The 22,965-nt window shown below is 52.8% G+C and overlaps 1 long non-coding RNA gene across 2 annotated transcripts in view; it reads left to right on the forward strand.

Moving 5' to 3' along the window:
- The window catches only part of LOC102774440, a 107,187-nt gene that overhangs the window by 83,552 nt on the left and 670 nt on the right, over nucleotides 1-22,965 (forward strand). The gene's annotated exons all lie outside the window — the stretch shown is intronic.

Genomic DNA, 22,965 nt, shown 5'->3' on the forward strand with positions numbered 1-22,965 from the left:
TCGGCAGGAGGTCCTGGTCTCTGTGCCCCTTTGTCCTGCGAGGAGCAGAGGGGCCGCGTGCAGACACAGGAGGCTCCCTACTCGGTGGCAGCTTGTCTACCCCTGCGGAGGCCTCAGTGGAGGGGGAGGCACCATCAGGACCCCCGGAGAAGCCAGAACAGTGTCCTCAGTGAAAGTGGGTGCTGTGATTGTGGGCACCTGTTCCCTTGTGGCTACTCAGCTGCAGCTGGGGCGTCAGCGACGCCCTCCCCTCTGTCTGTGGGCTCAATCTGCAGGGAGGACTCCAGCTTCTTGCTGGTCCCATCCCAGGCCCCCTGCTGACCGGTTCTTCTGGAGTGTCGTCACCACCTGCTCCGTCCCTGGGGCTTTCTGACATCAATTTCAAGATCTGGAATTAAACAAGCAGGGAAATTAGAGCTCATGTACCGATCAAGAAGCAGCCAAGACGCCGTGGGCCCTGTTCTCAAAGCTGGGGTGGGAATCCGGCTCAATTTGAACGGCTCCATGTGAGGAGCTGCAACTAATTGGCTGGAAAGGAAGGGGGGGCTGCAGGATGCCCCCGAAAGTGAGCCTCAGTCCTTGGAGAGCCCAAGAAGAATGGTTTGATCCGCTCCTTACAGGAAACTGCCCGTTAATAGGGGACGTTTACTGTCACTTCCTGAGGATTAAAGACATTAGAGATGGTTAATACCTAAAATTATGTTTATGTTCTCCGTGAAAATGTGATAAAAACCGCGGGGAACCTGACTTCTGGAGAGAGCCTGATGCTCAGGACACGTTGCCTGGGAGACGGTCCCACCTCCGATGGCGGGTCCCCTGGCGAGGGCACAGCCTGGCTCGCTGCTGCCCACCTGGAAGTGTGACCCTGTCTGCTGTGCCCTCCCTTCCTGATCAGGGGTCCAGGCCCCTCCTGCTGCCCGCTGGCGCTCAATTACGTCTCATTTGGTAACAGGCCAGCCAGTGGGTGGCAGCACAGCTGCAGGAGGGTCTGATGAGGCCGCTGGAGAAAGGACAGGCGGTGGCTTCAGCATTTATGCAGATTTGTGACGAAAATGAACCTGGGCCAGGGGAGGGGACGTTGAGGTCCTGGCCCTGGTGTCTCCTGGAAGCCTGAGGCGAGGGGAACACAGATGTCTGTAACAGAGTGAGAGGGGCTCTGCTTTATTTGTTTTCTTTTTCTTTCTTTTTAAAAAATACATTTTTATTGATTTCAGAGAGGAAAGGAGGAGAGAGAGATAGAAACATCAATGATGAGAGAGAATCATTGATCGGCTGCCTCCTGCACACCCCCACTGGGGATCAAACCATGTGCCCTGACAGGAATTGAACCATGACCTACTGGTTCATAGGTCGACCCTCAACCAGTGAGCTATGCCAGCCAGGTGCCACTTTATTTCCGACTGTAGCCCAGGCATCATTCTTCCTCTGACTCTGGTTGTAGAAGCTGGGGAGGCCCAGCTTGCCATGGGCTGCAAGGCACCATGGGCACGGCAACACCAAGGTGGTCACCCCTACGTCGGACTCATTCGTTTGTTCATTTGTGAGAGGATTGGTTGAGCCTGTGTTGTGAGCAGTCTCTTTGCTGAGGCTGAGACGCTGAAGTTGCTGTTCACAGCTCCCTGTGTGCAGGGTCTCAGGATGTCCAAGGTCGTGCACCCCAGGAACGGATAGCTGAAGCGCTGCCATGGAGGAGCCGGCTTCCCGCGGAGTCCAGCTGGGCGTACAGAGTGCACCCCACGGGCCCAGAATTGCGCTGCTCTAGGTGAGGGCCCGGCCCTCCGGACGGTGCGGGGCTGGGGCGGGAGTCTCTGGGGCTTGCAAGTCTGAAGGAGGGTGCAGGAGGTGTGGGGGCCCCTGAGCCTCTCAGGAGGGTGCTGGCCCAGCATTGGTTGCACAGCTGGTCAGGGGGTGCTGAGGCTACCCCTGCATGGCCCCAGGAGGGCGACTGGCAGTGTGGCCGGTGGGTGACCTGTCCTGAGTTCCTGCTTCTCCCTTTCCCAGCTGTGCCTGTCTCCTCACCTGTACACGGGGACACTGCACGTAGCGCCTCCCGCACAAGGTGAGATGGAATTGCTGAAACGCAACAGCTGGTCCTTCCGGTCACTGTCCCCTGGCTGTTGCTCCTGGTGCTGGGCAGGCCCCATCCTGTGTGGCAGGGCTGCCGTCAGGCTGGTCAGTTCTCTTCCCGCCTCCTCCTGCCTCAGAACTCACAGGGGTGAGGCCAAGACCCGAGGGGCTCCGGGCGAAGGCTTGCCCCATCCACGGCACTCCCCCAGCTCTTGGCTCCAGGCCTGGGGGAGGGAGGCGGGTCCTTGAAGACCCCTTGGCCCTGCTGACAGCGAAGCCTTGTTTCCTTCTCATCCCTCACCCTTTGTGGGGCCACGAGGTGGGATTTATTGACCCTTTCTGTGCATGAATCCTTGCGTAAGACAATATTTAAATAACAGCCCTAAATTTGCAATGACAACTAATAAAGCGAGTTCAGGGTTTCGGGGAGCCCTTTATTAACTATAAAGACATTATGGGTGACTTCTAACATAGGAGAATAATGAAAGATCAATATGGCTCGTGGACAAAACTCAATATGACTGTAAAAGTCAACAGGGACTTGCTTGGAAGTAGAATATTTTATACTTTTAAGGCAAATTAATCTCAGTGTCAATAATGAGAAACCACTACGAAGTGGAGAGTGGCCAGCGGGCCCCGCAGGACACGTGAGAAACAGCCCAGCAGCCCGGACAGTCTTCAGGGCCCCCCACGAACCACAAGCCGCATTTCAGGTTCGGTTTGTTTTTAACCTGGTGTGAGGCTTGGAGACCTGGTTGGGGTTTAGTTGGGTGGCCCATCTGAGCATGCAGCTGCTATCGATTTTGTTTCTATTTGCTGTGTTTTGCTTTTGTAAGTGTGTACCCATAAGCAGAAGGTATATCCATATAGTAAATAAATATTCGTCTGCGTATAACATACATGTATGCACACACATGTGCTACAAACCAGAGCGGTCCGCCACCTGACACGCAGCAGAGCCAAACCCTGATCACCGAGTCTGCGGTGGAGAAATTAGGGTTGTTCATCGGAGGCAGGAGAATGAGGAGCTATTGCTTAAAACCCGAACTCCTGATGGCTCTCAGTCAAGAGTTTCTGGAGGTGAAGATTGATTGCCAGTGGGGGGGGGTGGTCACTGCTCCCCGGCCAGGCTGATTGGCTAGTTCTTGTGCAAACCTGAGCACAACAAACAAATGAAAAAACCCCTCAAGTTCACCTTTTAAGCCTCTTTGATGGGATTGGGGATTCGCCCCACCCGTCCGGCCCAATGCCCTGCTTGAGGGTGTGCGGGAAGTGTTTGGGAGGCAGAGCTGTGACTCTGCATCATGAGTGAGGGGAGCCTGGAATGGGATCCCCCACAAACAGGTGCCAGGGGTTTCAGAGTTCTTAGCAGCACATGGCTCCGAGGTCGGAAGTCGGTTCCCCGCAGGGGAGCGTACCCACAGAGAGAGGGCTGGTACCCAGGGCAGGAAGGGCAGGGAGCTGCTGGAGGGGGAAGGAGGTGTGGCCTGGAAGAGGGTGATGGTGACGACAGCAGGTGTTTTGTGGATAATGTCCATGTGTCAGTTGCTACCCCAAGCAGGTCAAGGTCCCATTTCATTTAACCCTAAAACCAGCAGGAGGGTAGTGTGGGCTGTTTTATTCACAGGTGAGCCTGAGAGGCACTTCCCCGAGGCCCAGAGAAAGACAAAGGCCAGAGGATGGGAGGTGCCCCAGAGCACGTGGCCCCGAGGGAAGGTGCTGAGGGCTGGGGGACACTGTGATGTGGAGCCCCAGCCCAGGGGATGCAGGAGGGGGTGGGGTGAGGGGCACCTCTCACGGGGAAGCTCTGGGACACCTCAGGCTGTGGGGACCCGAAATGGGGCAGAATCAGTCTCCGGTGTGGGGGAGGCCACTTTCTGAGCGGTTTCCATATGTGTTCATTACAGTGCATACATAGTAATACGGTGTCCATAAATTCTCACCACATGATAAAACACCAGTTAAACCGGTTTAAAAAAATAACTGTTTAACTACCCAGATGGGTGGGGGAGGTGAGGGCCTGGGCGCCCCCACACCTGCAGCCAGCCCCACCTATTAGGTGGGAGAGGAGTGGTCCTTCCTGAACCCAGGGGGTTAAGCAGGTGGGTGAGCCCCACCCTGGGTCTCAGGAACATGTCTGTCATAAAGATGCTTTTAGGATGGAGCCACCAGGTGATAAACGTGGGGCGTCATTCATTACGTGGTTATTTTAGTGCCCACACAATACCTAATGGAGCAGAGAGAAAACCCATCTAAAAATACTGCCTGTGGCGTAGGGGTGTCCTGGCAGGGAGCGAAGGGCAGCTGCGAGATTAGTGGGCAAACGGCAGAGTTCTTGTCGGGAGGAGTTACAGGAAGACCCTTTCCTCACCGTCCTTGCTCTCTGAGCCTCAGCTGAGGGTCACACTGTCACAACCATTTTCAGCATCGGACCCTCATGTCCCCGGGCACACGTGGCTGCCGCAACCGGGCCACTGATTCCGGTGAAAAAGGAATCCAGTCTCTCCCATTCGGACTCGCGCCCTGGCTCTCAGCAGGTTGGCTGTGGCCATCACTCACGGGCTGGAGAGGAGGAGCCCCGCGCTGACTCGGGGAGCCTGCGAACCGGAGCTCATGCATAATGAATGTCCTTTGCTTTCCCCCAAACAAATCTGCAAGGACAGTTGTGACTGTAAGTAAATACAGCGTGAGACACATCCCAGAGGGAAGCGGGGGCAGTGGCTGGTCTGAGGAGGGAAGTGAGATCCTGGCTCTGTTACGAGGGAGCCCTGGACCTTCTGAGACCCCGTGTGACCTCCAGAGCTTGGGCGTCCTCTCCCCATCGCGGTGTTTGCACTGGCCGCTCTGCCACGGCGGGTCTTCCCGCATCTGAACACCTGAGACCGCGAGTCCGCCCCACCTGAGGTCCCCACAGCCTGAGTCGCCAAAGAACTCCCACCCCGTCCCCTTGGATGGTCCCAGGAATGTCAGAGCTGGGGAGCAGAGGTGCTTTTCCTCCTGGGAGGGGGGCAGAGAATGACAACCATTGCACAGGTCAGTGTGCATGCCGGGCAGACCTGGCCTCCGGGCAGTGGGGAGGGGACGCCGGGACTGAGTGCCAGACCCTGCTTTGTCAGGGATCTTGTCAGATGCCAGTGGACCTGAGGCCGTCACTCAGGCCAAAGGGAGCCCCTGTAGGCCCTGCAGGTGCCTTGTCCAGGGATGTGCCACACAGCGTTCCTCATGCTTTCAGAGCATTACGAGCCGCTGCAGCGTCCAGTGATGGGGGACCAGTTAAAGGGGTTCTGTGTGTGCACAGCACAGGGCGCTTCGTCGCCACTAGGGGAGGTGGTGCAGGGGTTCTCACTGTCATGGAGAGATGGTCTCCGGGCGAGGTCAGAGTGGTGGAGGAGCTGTGAGGGCTGGACCACTCTGTTTGCTTCCCACTTTCTCCTCCTGCCGTGTGACCTTGCAGTGCCCTTGAGAGACTGATGTTGGGCTTGGCCAAGTGCTTTGGCCGATGAAGTGTGAGCAGACGTGACAGGAGAAGAGGCTGTGAGGTGCTGGAGTGGCTGGTGTGGCTGTGACCCTTGCTCTGACGATCTGCCCCCGGACAAGAGAGAGAACCAGGTAATCCGGGGCCAGAGCAGAAATGCACAGCTGCCCAGCCTGGCCCGTCCTGCTTGGCCGAGCCTCAGGGGACCTGCAGGCCCTGAGCCCGGGAATAAGGCCTCTGACGTGGAGACTGTTCACTTCCCAGCGTTACTGTAGTGGGAGGTGGCGGATCCAGGGAGCTACAAAGCAGCTTCCATTTACAATCCTGTGTTTATAAGAAAAGCTGCTATTTAGGGGATGACTGATTCCATCTGTATTTATACTTGTACGTAGTTCTGGAATGATAAACAGCTAGTGTTTGGTGATAAGACAGGAAGTATTTTTGTTTGCTTTTTTATTGCTTCCCTATGTTTACAAACATAATTTGTACACACATTCTTTAACATTTTTTAAAAATTGATTTTTAGGGAGATAGAGAGAGAGAGAGAGAGAGAGAGAGATATGACCAAAGGCGGGACCCCCAACCTGGGTCTAGGCCAGCCGTGGGCAAACTACGGCCCGCGGGCCGGATCCGGCCCATTTGAAATGAATAAAAATAAAATAAAAAAAAGACCGTACCCTTTTATGTAATGATGTTTACTTTGAATTTATATTAGTTCACCCAAACACTCCATCCATGCTTTTGTTCTGGCCCTTTGGTCCAGTTTAAGAACCCATTGTGGCCCTCGAGTCTAAAAGTTTGCCCACCCCTGGTCTAGGCCCTGACTGGGAATCCAGTTGGCGACATTTTGGTGTACAGGACACTGCTCCAACCAATTCAGTGAGCCAGGGCCACATATTCTTTTTAAAGAACACATTTGTGTGTGTGTGTGTGTGTGTATGTGAGAAATGATCAAATATCTTTCAGCTACTAGGATTATCTTTGCAATCATATTATTGAGATTTAAAAGCTCCATCAGGACTGAACTTTCTAGAATGTCTCTAGATAGGGTGGAGGCCTCGTCTGTACTGCATACAGAAATCTTCAGGAAATGTTCACTGAATTGGATCAAAGGGTCTCCATATGTTACCACTCAACCTCTTCTCCCCAAATACAATTTTAAATAATACCCAGTTGATAGAATTTTATGTAAAATTCTATCATTGTATTAGCCCTTTGCAATTCCAAAATGGTTCCATGAGCAAACGTTTGTTGTTGTTAATCCTCACCTGAGGCTATTTTTCCATTGGTTTTTAGAGAGTAGAAGGAATGGGGAGAGACAGAGAGAGAAACATCAATGTGAGAGAGGCACATTGATCAGTTGCCTCCTGCACATGCCCCAAGGTGGCACCCAACCCGGGACCCTTCAGTACGCTGGCCACACTCTGTCCACTGAGCTAAATCAGCCGGGACCCCCTGAGCAAACTGCTTGGCTCTCTAAGATACGTGTCTGCACCTGGGCAACAGCGACATTCTCCTTTTCTGTTTCCTCTCAGTGACTTCCTGTCTAAAGATGGGCAACCATGGACCCAGTCACTTGTTTGTCAGGAGTGGGAGCAGAGGGATCCCAGGAAACCCCATCCCTTGGCTTAGTGCCCCATGTGTCCAGGTGTGTGGGCTGGAGGGAGCCGGGCCCTGGGACCACACCACATGTAGGTCTGTGGTGGCTGTTCCCTTGAATTTAAAGGCACCAAATGTAACTCTTGTTATTAATAATAGTAGTGGAAAGTTCAGATACCACCTATGTTTCTGTTTTCCTGGGCAAATTCATGTTTTTGCCTATATGATTTTGGAGAGCTTATTTTTCTTGCATGGGGACATGTTTTCTAGACATTTTCGGTTCTAGTCTCTACAGGGTTATAAGTCTGGGGGCCTATGTAAATAGGTATAGATCTTCTGAGGAAATCTATAAAAATATGCAGACTCGCCCTCCACAGAGCTGGGAGATTTTGATGACTTCAGCAGTGGCGGCTGGCGGGCTGCTTTTCCACGGAGCTGGGTGCTCGCTGCCCGGCCAGTGGCTCTGGGGGCCGCCTGGAGGGCTCCCGCTGGCTGTGACCACGGCCAGGCAGAGAGTTGGCCGCTTGAACTGCTAACAGGTTTCTTTGAAAACCAACACTTCACCTGCTGGTGAAAATCCTATTCAACAGGTGAAAAATCATTGTTTCTAGTCAACGGGAAATGGCTCTGAGATAAGGAAAGAAAGAACTATTATCCTGTATAATAAAAGGATAATATGCAAATTGACCCTAACAGCAGAACAACCAGAACAACTGCTGGACCAGTCACTGTGAGGTGCATTGACCACCTCTTGGTGCCTTTCCCCAGCCGGCAGGCTCCAATCGCCTGATGGACACCCGTGGTGGGGGTGGGGCCTGTGAGTGGTGGGAACAGCCGACCTCTCAGTCCCTTCGTCCGTCCTCAGGCTGATCACCAGATGGCGAATGGGGAACTGGGACACAGGCCAGGACTAGGGACTGTACCCACACACGAATTTTGTGTGCCAGGCCTCTAGTTGATAATAAAACAATGCATGGGGACATATTTCTGAGTGAAAGAAATATTCTGAGTGAAAGAAGCTGGTCAAAAAATAGTGCGCTGTGTAGTTCTATTTGTAGGAAACTCTAGGAAATGCAGATGGGTTCCCGGCGACAGGAAGCAGATCAGCTGGGCTGGAGGTCAGGGACAGGACTGGATGCATTTGTCATCTTGATGGTGGAGATGGTGTCACTGATATAGACATTTTTCAAAACTGACCAAACTGTACACTTTAAATACAGGTAATTTATCAAATACCAATTATACTCAAAACTGCTAAAAGTGGGAATCTGTGAGAGCCGCTTGTTAATGTATCCAAACATCGATCAGTGGGTAATTCGTTCTGACACTCCCACCCCATGCCCTGAGCTGACCCCAGGTCCCCGGGTGAACCAGCAGGTGCTGGCTGCTCAGTGTCACAGCCGAGGGGGCAGGGGAAGAGGCCTGAGGACTCGGGGAAGATGTGAGAGTTAGGGAACGACATGGCCCAGGCCCCGTTAGCCACCTGATGCCTGGCAGGTGACGAAGACGCTGCTTTGCAATCGACTGAATGTGAAAGTCACCCTCATCCTCCGTTCCCCCCGCAGGTCACCGTGACCGCAGAAGGAAACCGCACGGCATGCGAGACGGGAGGTAGGAATTGCTGCCCGTGATTTATAGTTTTAATTAAGAGCTTTTAAAGCTTTAATTAAAAAGGTACATGCGCATTTAGTATTTGAGAAAAATGCCTTTGTGTTTGGGTCAATTGAAGAACATGAAATAAAATGAGACACATATTTCTAGTCAGAAGCTTCAATAAGAAGCAATGTACACAATTAAAAAGCAAATTTAAACTGATTTGGGCATCACGGCTGCATCGTGGGGAAGGGGCTGAGGGAACAGCGCTTTGCTTTATTGCAGTGGAGCTGGGTATCAGGTTCACCCAGCAATGAGCTGCCGCCCTGCAGGCACACGTGGGAGGGCTGTGAGTCTGGGGGGCCTGCGGCATCTCCCCACCTCCCCCCGCTCGTCCGCTGGGTGTTGTCCTTGGCATTTTTCTTTGCTTCTCAGACATGGGTATTCCTGAACAGCACCAGGTTCACATCCTGTGTAGTCACACCCGGGTCTACCATGGCCATGGGCTCGGGGATGTGGGGTCCGGAAGGACTGACATCCTGAGGGCAGTCACTCACCATGGCCTTGGAGATGCCACTGCTTTGCCCTCAGGTGGGTCAGGAGCACCCCTGTGTTTGGGCTGCAGACCCACAGAAGTGTGGCTGCGTGTGACCAGGAAGGGTGGCTGACCCCGTGATACAGGCTTGCTCTGATGCTGGACTCTGGACCCGTAGGCTGGTGGCAGAGGAGGGGGTGGGTGTCGGGACTGTGAGCAGTGCCCCCTAGCTCAGGCTGGCAGCTGCAGGGCACTGGCCACCAAAGCCACAGAGCCTCTAGGTGCCCATATCTGCAGGGTTGTGCCACCGCGGGTGACCGATCCATGGGCTTCGCTGGCTGGACCCTTGCACTCACCATGTCCTCCTAGCTGTGCCCAGTGGGGCGTTACCACAAGGCCTCAGCCCCCAGCATCTCCAGAATCCCACCCGTGGGGCTTTTTTTGGGAGGGGCACCCAGCACCCTAGGTCCCATGCTGATCTGGATTTTCGCAGGCCAGGTGTGGCCCGACCAAACCACATGGGCTGGACCTCTGGGTCTTCAGGGCTATCTGCGGTTCCTTTTCTAACCCTCCGGGATGCTCCCTTGGGCACCATGGCGGCTCCTCCTTTCCCCTTTTTGGTCACTCCTTGTTCCTTCTCAGGAATGGTTCCCTGCCTGGCTCTGGGTCTGGCCTTTGGCTGGATTGGACTTTGGGTCCTGAGCCTCCTGAGGGTGACGGTCAGCTGCCACTGACCCGTGTGTGCCTGGCTGACGAGCCCACCTCGTGGTCTCTGCTTTAAGGAGTCCTGTATTTAGAAGGTGGATGGATTGTACTAATTAGGTGAACAATTGGCTTCATAAATGAGCAACAAAGAACCATATCAGACAAGCTGCCTTCGAATAACAAGCCTGAACTCTACTTGAGGGGACTGTGTAACTACAGAACGCGTGTCCTGCCCATATTCAGGAGCTTGTCCTGCACCAGATACCAAAGAGGAGAAGAATCCATCCTGGGGGGTTTCTCCGTGTCCCCAGGTCCTTTCCAAACTGCAGCCTCCAGCTGCTCATCGTGTGCAAACCACGCCTGGGGAGGTCAGCGAGAAACTCTCTGGATCAGAACACAGCTCCTTCCAGGAGTGAGAGCTTCCTAACTCGGGCTGTGGTTTCAAGCGTAGGAAGAACTGTGACTGGAATAGCTCAAGGGCCATCGTCCAGCCCCACCGGACATCAGCTGGCAGGCGTCTTCCCTGAGGTTGTGCAGGATGTCGGCCTGCTTGGTACCAGGAGGGGACACGCTTACTGAACTTCTCACCTCCTGGGCCACAGGTCAAACAGGAAGACATACATCGTCAAACATTCGCATCATGGAGCAGCTGCAGAACTGGCTTGTTTATCCAACCGCACTTGGAGCGCCTGAGAGATCAACACCAACTGTTGGCTTCCCTCAGAGAAACATAATGTTTTCATAATTAAATGAAAAAGAAAACTGTGAAGAACTGACACATAAACTTTCAAAAATTATCCATGCACGGTACTGAATCACGCCAACCCCCACCGCCATCCCGGGTTTTAGGGAGCAAAGCCTCCCCTGCCCTGGCCCCACCTCCCCTGTCCTCGATGGTGAAGCGGGCCAACCTCCACCCCTCAGAGGCCCTGGGACAGCTCCATTTGGAAGGACTCAGCCGTGGCCAAGGTTGCCACCCTCCATCTGAATGTTGGTGGTGGCAGCAGCATTGGTCGCTCCTGAGGGATAGGAGCTTGGGCTTCTGACCACCGGGCTGGGGCTGGTGGTGTCCTGGCAGCAGAGCCCATCGCTGGCATTCGGGTCAGCGGTGGTCATGTTGGGTTTCCTCATCACAAAGTACTTCCCACACGGAGCAAACCTTTATGGGACACTCCGCACCCTGCCCTGAGCTGCGCCCTCCTACATTGTCCTCTCTCTCTCCATCGTTTGGAACTTCTGTGGATGGAGCTCATCTCATTCTGTCCTGACCAAAGTCTACTAACTTCTTCCATAGGTTCCATCTTTTTATCTCTCTGGGTGCCACCCTTGGTGATTTCCTCAGCTGTCTTACCAAATCTGCTATTCTTTCTTCAGCTGTGTCTAGTTTATGACTTAACTCATCTAGTGACCCATCTTCATTCAATGTGTAGAATTCCCACTTGAGCCTTTTCCTCTGGCATATACATATCACCATATCTCACACACACACACACACACACACATACACATGTTAATTTGCATGGTTCTTGCTTCTCTATGAATATTTTAAAATACAGAAGAGTAAAAGGCCAAGATGATTTTGAAGAATTGCATGGATTATCTTGTCCAACTAGATATCAAGGTTTATTGTGAAGCTAAAATGATTAATCAGATTGAGAACAAGTATACTGATATATAGACCAATGAAGCCAACTTCACTGCCCAGAAGGAACCTGGCCTGTACTATACAGGAAGTTGGTATTAAAAATCACCATGGGAAAGAAAAGTGTTTAGTGAGTAGAGCTGGGAGATTGGTTCCCCTGCAGCACAAGCAGGCCCTATTTCACTGGAGACAGAAGAAAACTTCCTTAACTGCCTGTGTAAAAGGACACACTCAGAGTTTTAGGTAAGGGTGGGTAGGGTGTGTTGATGACATCGTGATAACGAAAGCGTGAAGGATCTGGGAGGCGAGGGTTGCTTCTCACTGCGCTTCTTATCACCACCCTCCCCACAAAACCACAGAAAGGAAAACCTTTCCAAGGAAAAAGCACCTTAACCATCTCTATATATAAAAGCCCAGTGACCAGAATGGTGGAACGACCAGAATGACCGGTGGCTTTGATGCGCACTGCAGCAGCTAACCAGCCTGATCTGGGCCCCAATCGGGCCCCCTCGCCCCCAGCCGGCCTGGCCCCTGATCAGCTCCCCCACCCCCAATTGGGGGTGGAGCCGGCCAGCCCACCACCTGCGGGCCCCCCCCATTGTCCTGCTCCTGATCAGCCCCCCCAATCCCAATTGGCCCCCCCACCCCGATTGGGGCTGGGGCTGGGGCTGGCTGCCCAGGTGCCATCAGCCCCTCCCCCCACCCCACTGGTCCGGCCCAATAGGCCCCCATCGGGGCGGCTGGCCAGACCCCACCTGTGCACGAATTTGTGCACCAGGCCTCTAGTAGTTAATAACATAATTACAGACTAGGATAGGGTGTTTGCAATGCACAAACTGACAGAGTTGAGATTACACTAAATGAACCCTTACAAGTTAAGAAAAACAGGAGTGAATAGATAAATGAGCTAAGATGCCAAGAAAAATTCTGGGGCAGAAGAAAGGAGAAAGGACCCCACTTGTAGTCCCACCTGCAATTAAAAGTGCCACAAACACACCGGGCAGGCCTCTGCTTCCCGCAGGGTCCAGCTGCCTCAGGCTGCCGGGCGGGAGGCATCGTGAGCGTCGTCAAATGCAGCCGCTTCCTGCCTTCAGATCACGTGGATAAGCTCTGTCTGTACCCCATCCAGGCGAAGGGGCGTCTGCCTGCTGCAGCCCCTCAGAGTTGGGGTAGAAACCCCGTTCAGTACCTGCTGTCCAGAATGAGGGTTTTCAGAGCGTGCACTCAGGTGGGCTCCACATGCTTCATTACCATGCACGGAGACTGCAGCCTAAGCAATTTCATGAAGACCTCTAGCAACGTGCTGTAAACATTCTATTCTGAGCCTTTCATTTGTCTGAGAGTGGCTTCTATTCATTTATGACCCAGGGAGCCCACATTTCAGTTTTACCAGGTTTAGTAGGTTATAAACGAAGAATAACAAATCTTCCGCTACACGAAATTACTAGAAATGAGCCGAACAGGTGCATAATTGGCATCTGAATGAGTTTGAACTATGACCTTTTGTATACAATAACAAAATCTGGCGATTACTCTGTGGGGTTAGCTGCAGGTAATAAAGTTGGATTTGCTCAAAAGACATCCACTTAATGGTGTCATTTCTATAATTAGCATAGGCAGCTAGAAACCCATTTCACATAATGGAATACAGGGGGTTCAGATACATTTTATTAGACACCGGGGTTTCTTAGGTTCAGCACGAGAAAGGCCTGCAGGAAATAAAAGGATGCAATTTAATCATGGAGTTGTAGAAGCAGCTTTGAGAGCATAAACTTTGTTTTTCAAAGTCATGATTTTGATGTGATAATCTCCTTACATAAATATATGTGTAAATAGGCAATTACATCCTATTACAATGCGCTAGGGCTCTAAATTTAGTAGACATTCAATTGAATGGAATTGGAAACTTAAAGAACGAATCTTAAATTCAGTCTTGGAAAGAGCATCAACTTTGTTGGTGTGTGTGGATGTCCCCTGGTGGGCTGGGTCCCAGCATCCCACACTCTTCCGTGTTCACCCCAGACCTGGCTTGGGGTCCCTTTGTCCCATCCCCACACCCTCCCACTGGACACTCCCTCGGACACTCTGGGCCTGTCCCTCTTCTCTGCTCCTGCTGATACCAGGCTGGCTTCGTGGTCACTATGTCCCCCCTGCTCACACCATGCAGACCCAGAGGTGCTCATGACTCAGTAGCCCTTCCAGGCCATCTCGCTTCCCGCTAGAACCGTGGTCGGCAAACTGCGGCTCACGAGCCACATGCGGCTCTTTGGCCCCTTGAGTGTGGCTCTTCCTAAGCCTTAGGAGTACCCTAGTTAAGTTAATAACAATGTACCTACCTATATAGTTTAAATTTAAAAAAATTTGGCTCTCAAAAGAAATTTCAATCGTTGTACTGTTGATATTTGGCTCTGTTGACTAATGAGTTTGCCGACCACTGTCTAGAACCTGCATCCTTCAGACCCCCTGCCATCCACTAATGCACCTGTCGTACTGCTGTACCGCCCCCACCTGTACGCACCCGCCACCCGTCACTCCCTCTTCATGGAAAAAGTTTAGCACCAGCCACACATGTATCTACCATCTCAGCAACCTCAACACAGAACCTTCCATTCCCCCGTTAGTCAGGTTCTCCAGACCCTTGGTGTGCGTGTGTGTGTGTGTGTGTGTGTGTGTGTGTGTAAGGAGACTTATCATGAACTGGCTCCGTGATTATGGTGGCTGACAAGTCCCACAATCTGCAGGTAGTCAGCAGACTGGAGACTCAGGAATAGCTGGTGTACCAGCTCAAGTCCAAAGGCAGGAGAAGGAACTGGTGTCGCCGCTGGAAGACAGGCAGGCCGGAGGAAGTTCCCTCTCACGTGTGCAGGATCAGCCTTGTTCTCTTCGGACCTTGAAGGGATCGGGTGAGGCCCACCCCCATCAACAAGGACAATCTGCTTCATTCAGTCTCTCCACTCAAATGTTCATCCGTCCAGAAACACCCTCACCTCCACACCCGGACAGTGTCAGTGATGTTCACTGCCCAGGTGTCTGGGCGCTCCGGGGCCCTTATTCTTATTCCTGAGCTCTGCCGGGTTTGGGCAAACAAGGCCCGCCCTGTACCCAGAAAAGCGTTGGTGGTGGGAACCGTGGCCGTGACAGGGTTACGGGTGGTCCCTGCTCGTCCCCAAGGCCGTGCCCAACGGCTCACTTCTGGTGAAGGGAGGGGGACTGCGTCCCAGGCTAAGCGGCTGGGGAGACGGAACTGCCTGTATTTATGCAAATTGAATGAAACCGACATTCAATGAAATCTGGGGCACGGCAGAGAAGTCCAATGTAATAAGATTTACTGTATGTCATTTAAGGAAATAGAAGCAGCAATTCAGAAGGCTGTTCTCAGAACACTCAGGGTAAAACACACTCGGCTCTGCAGCGAGGAGGAGAAAATCGGCTCTCCCACCCTCCACGTCCAGTCACAAAGGCAGTTAACCCGACAGGCGCTCAGCCGCGGAGCCGTGGGACGTGGGCTTGCGTTGACAGCCATCACGCTCCGCGGCCGGCAGGCGGGCGTCGCAGCTTTGAGGGCGTGTGAGCTAGATTTTCGTAAGTGACGTAAATGTCCAGATGGGATGTACGATAGGCGAGGCGCTGTTTCCACAGCCCACATTGTGGACTTGAGCCCCGTATACATAAGAAGTCGTGTTTGGGTCTCACTTGCGAACCACATGCACAGATGCTGTTACCAACAGTGGGGGCGAAGTGAGCAGCGACGGGTGCCGAGCACACAGATGTCTCCCGGTCTGAGCTGTGGGACCTGCTTCCACAGCACCCATTCACACCCACTCGAGACGGTTGTGGAGGAGCCTCACCGAGGAGTTGCACCGACGAGGATGGTGGCCCCGTGCAAGCACGGCACCCATGTCTTCCTGGGCGTCATCGCGATTCTCGTGGCCAGGACTGCGGTGCCTCCCCCAGCGCAGCGCGGGGACCTCAGCCAGGCCTCACTTTGACCTGCTTTGTCCTCCGTCCTTGTCCTCAGCCCTTGTCCTTTCGCTCTCCTTTCATCTGCGGGGAACCCCAAAAGGCCACAGTCACCAAGGCCAGCACTGCATCCCCTGATGGAGCTCAGCCTGGGACCCCACTTCCTGCACCCCAGCGGCTCCCTCTGCTTTCGGATCCAGAAGAATCAGGTGCTGGAGAAAGTCGGACTCGGAAAAACTTAATAACCTGCCACTTTTATAAATGACGAGGCTTACAGGAAACACGATGGAACTTCCTGTGATAAATCCTTGTTGTGCTTGGTGTGAGTTTTTCCCTCTGGGGCTCTGCACAGGCATGGAGGCTCAGGAAAGTAGAACCTTTGTTTCTTTGTGCCAGAGCTGCTCCTGGTTTTTAACTGAGGCTGGAAGCCTCTCAGTCACTTGCAAATCCAAGCAGATTCAAATCTATCACCGCTGCTCTGATGACATTCTCCCCCCTCCTACCCCTGCCGCCCTCCGCCTGGGACCCGCACAGAGCCGCTCCCCAGGCCCTCACTGGGACGTGTCTGGAGGTGGGCCGGGAAGGATCCTGGTCACATTAATTGTTCGGAGAAGAGTGCTTATAAAACCACCCTGGAAAGTGCAGGTGAGTGTCCACCACACACACGTCCTAGGCAATCCGTCTGAGAAGCCTAAACGCATCATCTGAAAACCGATGGGAATGAACATGGAGGATGGCTGATAGAGGCCAAACACTATCAGCGGTCAGAAAGCGCAATGAACGAAGCGACTTCATAGCAGCAACCGGACATACATTCCTGGGTCAGCTCCAGCCCATGCAATCTCATAGGAAGCCATCTGTATATTTTACTGAAAGATATAAACTAAGACGAACAAATGGAGGGATTAATAGGTCAATAGTCTAAGCATGCCATTTCCTCCTAATTAATCGGAAAGTGAAAACCCAGTCAAAACGCCCGACGGCTCAGATGGTTGTCAAGATGAGCGAGCGAGCAGAGGGCCCCGTGTTTTCATGGCGTACAGGGGAAGCTGCCCTGGCAGATACGACAGTGTTCAGGAGACAGAAGAGAGTGGAGTGTGACTTAGACTGGTAGAGAATGGAAAACCCAAGAAACAAGACGTGCACGGAGCCTGCAGACGGCATTGTTGTAGAGGCTACAGGTGGCTCTTAAATTAGACATAGAAAGACTAGGTTGTTGGCTAAAAGGTAGCGGGACAACTGCTTACATTTGTGGAGAAAAAGGTACATTCAGTTCTTCAAACTGCAAAAACGAAGTCAGCTCTGGATTGGTTAAATATTTAAAGAGCAGAAACACGAAGGCACCAAAGCAAGAAGAATACAAACAGGTGCTTTTCCTGACAGTATAGATGCTGGGCACGTCTGGAAGCCAAGGGCCCTAGGATGTGGTGGTCTGGGGGGAGCCGAGGCTCGTGTACACCCACCACATGGTCACCGGTGGGTGGTCTCGGCAAAGGGGCACATCACTCTGTGTCCAGTGTTCTCATCTCTGAAATGGGAACGACAAGGCCCTTGCCTTGTGGGGTTATTCCCAAGATGACACGAAATGGCACGTCATGGCTAAAAATAGAGCGTTCGAGAACCGTTAGCTACAGCATCGTGTGCACAGGTAAAGGTGAAGCAAAAAGCGAGCCCACGCCATGAGCAGGTATCAGAGGACATTTCCTTGAACCTGATGGACGCTGCCTGGGGCCTTGCAGTTTGAATATTTATGTTTCTTCCCTTCGTGGCAGCGTCCCTCCTGTCCCTTCATGCACGCGCACAGTCATGCGGCCGTTGGCCGTCAGCAAAGCCCAGGGGGACAGCTGGGCTGCCCGGGCTGGACCCGGCCTCTGGTCCCACCAGCTTTTCTGTCTGTTCATGAGCTCAGGGCGCTCTGGGTGAAGAACCGGAACATACCGACTGGAAGGAAATTTAACACCGAACCCTCAACAATGAACATTGGTAGTTCAATGGGAAGGTGACACACACACTGCCATGGTCATCTCCAGAGAGCGGACCTTGGGTCATTTATCTTATTGATCTATTTATTTTCTGATTTGGGGGGAGATCACAGTATCTTTGAATTGCTTCTGCTGTGAAACATTGTTAAAATAAATAGCAAACCAGCAGACGGAGATAAGCGGTGTGATGGTGGGGGGTGAGTGGTAAGTAGGAGGGACTGTTAAACTTGCCAGTGAGGTGGGCTCTGTGCGGGAAGGGATGTCTTGTTTCCAATGTCTCCCTGTAGAAAAATGTATCTACATTTGTTAACTTCCACCGGCTACTTTGTAAGTTTTCCCCATTGACCTAATCCGGGTCCCCAGCTCCTGAGACTGTTTCTATGTGCACCCACCTGGGTCTGGGGAGGGCAGGTCCTGTCTCCAAGGCCCAGGCAAGGGGGCAGCCTCCCTGGGAGGGGCCATAAGGACATTCTCCCAGTGGGGTTGTTCCTGTGACCCTGACTTCATTGCTCTAACTGCACAGTCCGTTCTAAGAAAGGATGCATCCATCCTAGTTTATTTTTTAAAATACCACTCCTTTCATCGTTCAAAAACTTGGTTTTGCAACACCAGGACTTTTCCGAAAACTTTTAATGAATAATTCATTCTCGAATACAAAAGTTTCGGGACTTTACTGATGACATAGAATGTGTCCCTTTTTTTATTATTTCTGGTAGATGATCCAGGTTATTCAATTTCACTGTCCCGCGGGGACGTTTTGGGAAACCTGCCTGACAGTCACATCGCAAGTGAAGTTTTAATATGAACCGCAAACAGAGAGGACCGACGACTTTATCATATTACGAGATCATTTATATATTTGCAGCAAAAACTTATCTGTGGAGTCTCAATTTTATCACCGTCTGCAATTTAGATGAGCCTTTTTTTATTGAATCATAGTGATTATGCCACCGTGCACCTCAGCAGCTGTTTAGAATAAGACAATCCTTTTTTTTTTTTTTTAAATGAGGTCCTTCTCAACCCCCATCTCAGACTTAAGGTAAAGAACTCTGCAGAATGTCTGTCTATACTGTAACATTTTCTTACTTCCACATGCAAAATGAGTCTGTTTTTAAAACAGCCAACATCAGCTGAAGGATCGCACGGTTTCACAACCGACTCATAAACGCTCGGTGATCTCCAAAGACATAGCAACGCGAATGAACAGCCGGCTTGGGCAGAGGAACGGTGGTTTTGATGGTAAAAAGCAAGGCGTTCATTTCCATCATGCTGATGTGGACGGAGGATGTGCCTCAGGAACATGTTTCAGTTCCTTGGCATGTCGAAGATGGCTGAGGGTCCGGGAGAGAGGAAAGCAGCCCTCGGACGTTGGAGCTGGCCTGGTGCCCCCCTGTCCCAGCACAAGGCCCCCTGTGACCACAATGGGCCAAGACAAACAAGACCCCCGTAACGTCATCTGAACACAGACAACACGTGGACAGCGTCCAACCCCAGTGACCAGACCCATGTGTGGGGAGAGATCTCCCCGCAGACCCGGGGCTCTGCCCTCTCTCTGTCCAGCTTCCAGCCCAGCGACTCCAGATCTTTGTTGAATAAATCAGTCAACACGGACATGGCAGGCCCTGCTCTGTTAGGCACAGGCCGACGATCGATCTGAGGACGGATTTTAAAATGTCCTTTGCAGGACATGCAGGTTGGTTCCTTTAGCACATACTTAACCCTTGGAGGGAGCCTTCCCGTCCTAGGATCCGGAAAGACAAATCTACGTGAGGGAGAGGCTACAGCCAGACACACCCCATGATTCTTGGAGGCAAGTGTGAACAGCATTCGTGGGAGAGGTTCCAGCATCCGGTCCCCAGCATCGGAGGCCCAGGGTAGCCGTGGTGACTGTAGAGGGACTTCTGCTAAAACTCTGTCCAGCTGCCTCTCCTGGGAACACAGCTCTGTGGCTTCCAAGCTGTGACAGTGGCCTTCTGGAAATGCCAGCTCACACGTCCTCTGGATAGAGCCCGCTGGGGTTGAAGCTGATGTGGGCAACTGTGAGCCCGGACCAGACCTGACCGTCCTGGTCCCTGAGTCTCTGAGCTCCTGCTCTTCATGGAACCACAGAATTCCTGGCGTCTCAGCCCCATGCAGGATAAACTACCACAGAGCCCAGCCAGAGCCGACTGCTGGGATCAGCTAAGCCCTCCCAGGTGACCACGCTGGCGCCGTGGATCCGGAATCTCTGCACGTTCCCAGTTTTCATAAGTTAGACTTTATCTGGGCGATGCCCTCCCTCGCAGGCCCAGGGCCCTTGAACCCATCCCCACATGCATTCTTCAGTTGCTGACATTAGTGAGTAGGTCTTAGGATTCTTTCTGTGGGGGTGTCTTTGCTTGGGGTGGATGTTACAGTTAGCTTCCTGGTCATGAAGTGTCTGTTATAATGGAAGGGAGGGGGTTGTGTGAGCACGTGGGCCTCCTGCGCAGGGTCCCTACCTGGTGAGGCCGGTCCAGGTCCCAGCAGGAGCAGCGCAGCAGGGTAGAAGCGGCTGGTGGTTGGTGAGGGGCCCTGGACTCACCGCAATCCTCCCAAACACCCCTCCTCTAATTGTTCATCCCCTCTCCCTCCCTCTCTGCTTCTCACTGCGGAGATCTGCAGAGGCCACAAATATAACAGCCAACGTGTGCTATGATTGAACAGCCCTGGAGCCAGACTCGGATGGACTTCTGGCTACGAGAGACGAGGGGTTCATTTAAGGCAGCCAGATTCTCCCAGTTCCTTGACCGTATCTTAGGCTGAAGGATTTCAGCTTGGAACTCGCTTTATTTTTAAGTTTCCATCATAATTAGAAGCCACCCACCTGCTCACCAGATTTGTTTCCTGCGAACGCTTCTGGTAAGAATTCTATTGAGTCGGATCCTCAGTTGCAGAGGTTCCAGCACTGATCGATCACTTATCAGCCGTTCACAGTATTGATTACTCAGAGAATTTATGGGGAGTCAGGGAACGGAGCAGAGATGATTCAGAGGCAGGAGTGAGGCAGCCAGGCGAGGCATCCAGCTGGGGGCGAGTCTACTGGAAGCCTCGGGAACAGAGCCCTCCAAGCACAGGGATTCCTGACTTGCCCCAGGCCCATCGGGAGGTCTGACCTCTGACTCCCCTGCTCACGACACCACTGCGCCTTGGCACCGCTCCCCTTGCTTTCCGGGCCTGGGCTGTGCTTGGCTGACCTGGGGTGCACACGCCCTCATGTACGGGCAGCCAGGACCTGCAGGGTTTGGAGCAGGAAGGTGTGGTATGGTCATTGCTGGACAAGCTGGTCTGCACTTGAGGCCACACTTGCCAGCCCTCTCTTCCTTGGTTGATGGTTGTCCGTCTGGGCTTCTGCAAAAACAAACAAGCAAAACAATCCGGGTCTGTCGCCAGGCCTGCTGCGCACCGGGCATTTCCGGGGTCGGTCATTGCTGCGGGGGCCTTGCCACGGGCTTCGGTAAAAGTTCCACAGGCGTGACTCTGTCCGCATGACTCAACTCCACACCCTCCTTCCCTCCGTGCCTTTGACCTAGAAGATAAAAGATTTATTAGGCGCCGGAGAAATGAATATATAAATGGGCACGAGAATGCCTCTGCAGTCACTCTGCTTAAGTGGGTGACACCAGATTCCTGACGACAAGTTCCCTTTCTCTTTGAGCACATACAGATGCATGTCTGCCCCATGCACATGCAGATGAGCCCTGTTTGTGGCACACGCTCTAAACTAAGATGCAGTGGAGTTGTAGTCATTAGATTCTGCCTTATCTCCCACAGCACCAGACGATTAATGTAATTAATGATGATTTTTAAACTTTCACTGACTTACAGGGACCTATGAGGTAACCTTGCCAGGATCATCTCATAACTGAAAGTCTGGAGAAATAGAACAGAGATAGACAATTTAGATTAAACAAGAATCCGAGCTGATACTGGAGTCCTTGCATTCGGCGTCACTCATGCTGATGGGTACATTCTGACTGGGGGTGTTAAGCTGGGCCCCCTCCAAGCAGGGAGGGCCTCTCTGGCCAGCTTTCTGCAGACACTGAAACTCTAAGGACAACTGAAGACGAGATGCACTGAGCCCAGAGAGCCTTCTAACCCACCTCGCACCATGCATCTATTAAGCGCCTACTATGTGCACACAACAGGGCTTGGGCACAGCCATGAATGAGGGTGATGAAGTCGCAGAAACTGGAGGGGTTCTGAGCGTCATCTTGGATGGACACAGAGGGGGTGGTTTGGTTGGGGAAGACACACACGGGGTGCCATCTCCAGGAGAGGCAGGGATGAGTGACTGAAAGTGGGCAGGACCTACAGGAACAGTTTGCCAGTGGGCCGCCCTGGGAGCCTGTGACCATCCAGGTCAGGAGCAGGTCAAGGCATGGGAGGTGGAGATGCTTCAGAGGGGAGGGCTGGGCTCATCCAATTGGCAGGGAGGTGACTGTTTTTCATGTGTTGCAGTCGAGATTCCTGCGGGCATTCGGGGAAGAGCTTCCCAGACAGTGGGCTGCCCGTGACCTGGGCTAGAGCTCAGATTTCAGTTATCACATATATTTAGGATAATTGGCATTTCTGGGAACTTCCGTTTCCTTTGATTTTTTCCCAGAGAAAAAGGGAAGATTTCACACGGAGGATGTGTCAGGCGGCGGTTTGATTGACGCCAGCATTTTGAGAGAATATTGCATTTTATGGGAACTGTCAGCAGGGCTCGGAAGGAGATGTTTGATGCTTTGTGGCACATCCGTGTCAGTTCTGTCGGCTCCGGGACCACGCTTACTGCGGGCTTATTAGTTCCAAGTGCATGACTCACAGTTTGCATCTTGAATGCCACGTCTGCAAGTTGTTAAGTTTTCTACTTTCATTTCTGCTGGGAATTCTCGGGAGAGGGGCACTAACACTGAGCTGCCAGGAAGCGGCTCTCCTTGCCTGTCACCCGCTCCTTCAAAGACGACGAACAGGAGGAAACCAGCAACCTTGACTCCATCCAGCTGGCCTCTGGTGGGCTCTGTGCTCCTGGGGAGGTGTCCACGGCTGTAGAGGGGCCCTGCCTGTCCATCTCTTATCCGTGACTACAGGCGAGTAGTCAATGCGACGCTATTCCTCAGCAAACCAGACGTCATGCCCAGCCCTGGGGCAGTTTCATCCCAGACACGCTGCCCGCTGGCCGGGCTGGGTTGCTGTAGGACTCGGGTCCCGAGCAAGAGTTCTTTGGTGCTGCCCGGGCGGAACGTGCCATGCCACCTGCCCTTCCCCCGGACCCCAGCACCAGGCAGACAGTCTCTCCTTACCTCTGGTCCTGTTACTCTTGTGTGCAGTGTGGCCAGCAGGTACGGCCTCCCCAGGATCTCTGCAAGCACTCTGGACCCTGCAACATCAACACAGACCAGAC

The sequence above is a fragment of the Myotis davidii genome, unplaced genomic scaffold, assembly GCF_000327345.1.
Source record: "Myotis davidii unplaced genomic scaffold, ASM32734v1 scaffold72, whole genome shotgun sequence".
Classification (NCBI taxonomy): domain Eukaryota; kingdom Metazoa; phylum Chordata; class Mammalia; order Chiroptera; family Vespertilionidae; genus Myotis; species Myotis davidii.